General features: G+C 40.7%; 1 pseudogene; it reads left to right on the forward strand.

Moving 5' to 3' along the window:
• The first annotated feature begins 2923 nt into the window (after positions 1–2923).
• LOC102857307 lies at positions 2924–3412 on the forward strand (annotated as a pseudogene).
• The last annotated feature ends 1510 nt before the right edge of the window (positions 3413–4922 follow it).

Here is a 4922-nt window from a genome sequence, read left to right on the forward strand (position 1 = left end):
AAATTTATTCTCTTATATTTTTGGAAGTTAAAAGGTAAGATCTGGGTACCAGCTCTAGGGGAAAGCGTCTCCTTTCTGTCACTTGTAGAGGAGATTCTGATTCCTTCAGTTTCTGGAGGCTTGGCACTCCCTGGAGACCTCCATGAGTCCTTTTCTCCTCCAGGGTTAGAGCTTCATGCTGTAGGACCCCAGGTGCAAGAAGACACACTCCACTCCTGGAGATTATTTATTGGTGTTAGTAAGGGTCTTCCTCCTTGATTCACTTCCCTCTATTTTCATTTCTAATGAGATGGAAGGTTTTACAGACTACACATTATCTTCAGTTATGGCTGTGATGAGAATAGGGAGTTATGCATTCTACCCTTAATCCTCCCAAAATGATATAATTCTCCATTTGGTTTAACATATCATGTGGGCTTATTGTAGCTTTCACATTATAACATGTACTTTTGGCAGGAAACCATTCAACCCATGACATCTCCCACTCTGACCTTGTTTTTACTACCAGGTCCTTAGTTTCTAACTTCTTGGGCTGAGCTGACAGTGGCTATTCACAGAGACTGAGGTAGGTCACCATTTCATTTTCTAGTTAACAATGTTGCCTACCAATCAGTACATCCTATTTTGTCTCAGGGACTGGGTTGGTTGTCTAAACTCTTTTTATATAGAGAATGCTTTTCCACAGGAAGGAAATGAAATGACCTAAACAATTATTATCAAAAGTAGATCTGGATTTGCTCCCACCATAAGCCATGTATCTGGAGTAGGGAGGGATGCTGCGGATGAGACCACCAGTCTAACCTCCGTCAGAGTCCTTTCAACAACATTCCTGGAGATGCCAGGGCAAATGCATTCCAGAACAGCTATGCGTTTTGTATTTGAAGACAACTCGTGTGGCCCTGAATCCCATGCCATGAACTGGTTCTCATTTGACATGGTTTACAGTTGTCCCTTCCTTTTCTCGTCAACCAAACTGCTCTCCTACAGACAGATTAAAATCTTTTTTCCTTATTATAATGTGGTTCCCATGACAATGTGAAGCTTTGGGTGTTAGCCTATAGTTAGGGAGGAGACTACATATCTTTTTTTTATTATTAGTTTTTTAATTTTATACTGGTTTACATACAAAGTTCTTAAAATTCATATACATCATATTTCACACCAGATCTTTGCTCTTTCATTTACCTATCTCTCCTTCCCCCTGTCAAATTGTGTGACCCTATGATTAAGTCCCCTTCACATTTGCATCCTTGTACTTGTGCTACAATAACAGTCTTCTACTGTATTTGTTATTTTGAGACTGAGTTCACTCAGCATAATTCTCTCTAGTCCCTCCCATGTTAGGTAGTAATTTACAAAATCAGTGCTCCTGTGTGCTGCTGCATATTATTCCACTATATGAACATACCATAATTTCTTAGTCCATTCCATTGTGGTTGGGCAATTGGACTATTTCCATGTTCTTGCTATGGGGAATAATGCTGCTATGGACATTGATGTACAAGTCTCGGTTTGTGCCTCAGTTCTCATTTTCTCTGGGTATATTCCAAGCAGTGGAATAGCTGGGTCATATGGAATTTCTATGTCCAGTGTTTGAAGAAATGCCAAACTGACTTCCGGAGTGGTTGTACGATTTTACAATCTTACCAAAAATGTATTAGCGTTTCTATCTCACCACATTCTCTCCAACATTTATTATTTGCTGTCCTGCTAAACTTTGCCACTGCTACTGGGGTAACATGGTATCACGTTGTGGTTTTGATTTACATCTCTCTAATTTCCAGTGATTTAGAGCATTTCGTCAGGTGTTTATTGGCCATCCGAATGCCTTCTCTGTGAAAAGTCTATGTCTTTTGCCCATTTTGTAGTTGAGTTATCAGTCTTTTTCTTCTGGAGGCCCAGGAGGAGTATTCTGTAAACTTTTGTGATGAGAGCCTTGTCTGAGGTGCTATTGCCAAATGTTTGTTCCCAATCGTTTGGTTTTCTTTTTACCCTGTTAGAAAAAGGTTTTGATGAGCACAGAGATTTAATCTTTAGAAGATCACATCCATCAATTTTTTTTTTTTCTCAGACACAGAAAAAAGTTTAATTCTGCTGCGGTGGAGGGTCCCACATCCATCAATTTAATCCTCTTCAAATTGTGTATTTCTGGCTCTATTTGGCAGCTTCTTTTTATCGTAGACTAGGTCTTATAAGCTTGGTCCAAGTTTGTCTCTTATGGTTTTGAGCTTTATTATCAGGTCTCTGATCTACCTTCAGTTGATTTTTGAGTATAGTGTGAGATGTAGATCCTCTTTCAGCCGTTTGCAGGTAGCAGTTCAATTCTGCTAGCACCATTTTTTGGCAGAGGTTGTCATTTCTCCATTTGATAGACAGATTTAGTACCATGCTGTTTTGGTTAGTACTGCTGTGTAATAAGATTTTAATATTAGGAAGTAATATGCCGTCAACTTCTTCTTTTTTTTTTTACTGAGTATAGTGCACTTTCCTGCGACTCGACGGCACTTAACAACAACAACATGGTGTACTTCATTGATGGTACATGACAAGATGGGCTCTCCAAGCCCCTCTCTTTTCTCAGAGGGACTGGATGGAAATTGTGTCAAGGATGTGAGATTTTCAGTGTGTGGGAGGATCAAGTTGGGGCAAGGACTCACCAGTAGCTGAGTCTCTCTCTCTCTCTCTCTCTCTCTTTTCTAGTGTTATTGCTGGGGCTGGTGGTCCAAGGGGCTCTTACTCTTTGGAGGCCATGTGAACCACCCAGGTTGACCACCCAGTTGCTGTAGCCAAATTCATTGTCATACCAGGAAATGAGTTTGACAAAAGTGGTTGTTCAGGGCAATGCCAGCTCCAGCATCAAAGGTGGAAGAGTAGGCGTCACTGTTAAAGTTACAGGAGAAAATCTGGTCTTCAACATCCCAGGATGCCCTTGAGGGGCCCTTCCGATGCAATGCCTGCTTTACTACTTACTTCATGTCATCATATTTGGCAGCTTTCTCCAGATGGCAGGTCAGGTCCACAACTGACACATTGGGGGTGGGGACACAGAAAATCATGCTGGTAAGTTTCCCATTCAGGTATGACCTTGTCCACAGACTTGGCAGCACCAATAGATGCAGGGATGATATTCTGGGAAGCTCCATGGCCATCATGCCACAGTTTTCCAGAGGGGTCATCCACAGACTTCTGGGTGACAGTGATGGTGTGGACTGTGATCATGAATCCCTCTACATTGCTGAAGTTGTGATGGATGACCTTGGCCAGGGAAGCCAAGCAGTTGGTGGTGCAGGAGGTATTTCTGACAATCTTGAGAGAGTTGTCATACTTTTCATGGTTCACGCCCATCACAAACATGGGGGCATCTGCAGAAGGAGCAGAGATAATTACCTGTTTGGCACCACCCTTCAAGTGAGCCCTATCCTTCTCCAAGGTAATGAAGGCATTAGTAGAGTCCACAACATACTCAGCACCAGCATTACCCCACTTGATGTTGGCAGGATCTCTCTCTTGGAAGATAGTGATGGCTTTCCCATTGATGACCAGCTTCCCATTCTCAGCCTTGACAGTGCCATTGAACTTGCCATGGGTGAAATCATACTGGAACCACGTAAGTGAGGTCAATGAAGGGGTCATTGTCGGCAAAAACATCCACTTTGCTAGAGTTAAAAGCAGGCCTGGTGAGCAGGTTCCCAAGGCGGCCAAATCGTTTACTCCAACCTTCACCATCATGTCTCAGGGATGCAGCTGAGGCTGCACGAGAAGAGAGGGCAATCTGCGGGTTGATGAGGAGCAGAGAGCCCACTTCATTTTTATTTTTCAGAAGTGCTTCACTTATTTGGAGTCTCTTTCTTCTCCAAATAAGCTTGACAATTTCCCTTTCGATCTCCTTGAAAAATAAATTTGGTATCTGTATTGGGATTGTGTTGAACATGTAGATTGCTTCTGATAGGATTGTCATTTTTACAATATTGAGTCTACCTATCCATGAACAGGACACATTTTCCCATTTACTTAGGTCTTTTATTGGGTCTCGCAAAAATGTTCTGTAGTTTTCTTTGTATAGGTCTTTTGTGTCTCTAGTTAGGTCACTCCCAAGTATCTCAATTTGTGTTTGGCTATTGTAAATGGTATTGCTTTATTGGTTTCGTTATTTTAGTTCTCTTTATTACTGTAGAGAAATTTCCCTAATTTTTGGATATTGATCTTTATCTTGCCACTCTACTAAATTGATCTACTAACTCAATTGGTTGACTCCTTGGGATTTTCTGTGTGCACTATCATGTCATCTTCATAGAGTAACAGTTTAACCATCTCTTTGCCAATCAAAATGCCTTTTATGTCGTATTGTGCTAGCAGTGGTGACAGTGGACATTCTTGTCTGTTCTCTGTTTTCAAGGAAAGTGCATTTAGTCCTTCTCCTTGATGGTGCTTCGTTTTGCATATATACTTTTGGCTATGTTGAGAGAATTTTCATCTATTCTAATTTTGCTGAACATCTTAATCAGGAAGGGGTGTTGGCTTTTGTCAAATGCAAAAATTTAGAATGCTTCATGAATTTGCGTGTAATCCTTGTGCAGGGGGCCTTACAACTCTTCTCTGTATCATTCCAATTTTAGTGTATGTGCAGCTGAAGTGAGCAAAAGACTGCATATCTTTTAATATTGCATGAAAATTTTTCTTCTCCACCAGCAGTTTCATTTTTCCATTGACTCACACTGAGCAGATGCTCAAAGCCTCCTCTGTATTTCTCTTTGGTCAGATCTTTCTCTAACGATTTCCATAATCTCAATTACAAATACATATTACATACATACACATACAATTACAAATACACATACAAAACATATTTATATATATGTATATATATTTATATACACATACACAACACACACACACACACACACACACATGTTTTTATGTGC

Source organism: Elephantulus edwardii, unplaced genomic scaffold (assembly GCF_000299155.1).
Source record: "Elephantulus edwardii isolate Elephantulus edwardi_28Jun2011 unplaced genomic scaffold, EleEdw1.0 scaffold00130, whole genome shotgun sequence".
Lineage (NCBI taxonomy): Eukaryota > Metazoa > Chordata > Mammalia > Macroscelidea > Macroscelididae > Elephantulus > Elephantulus edwardii.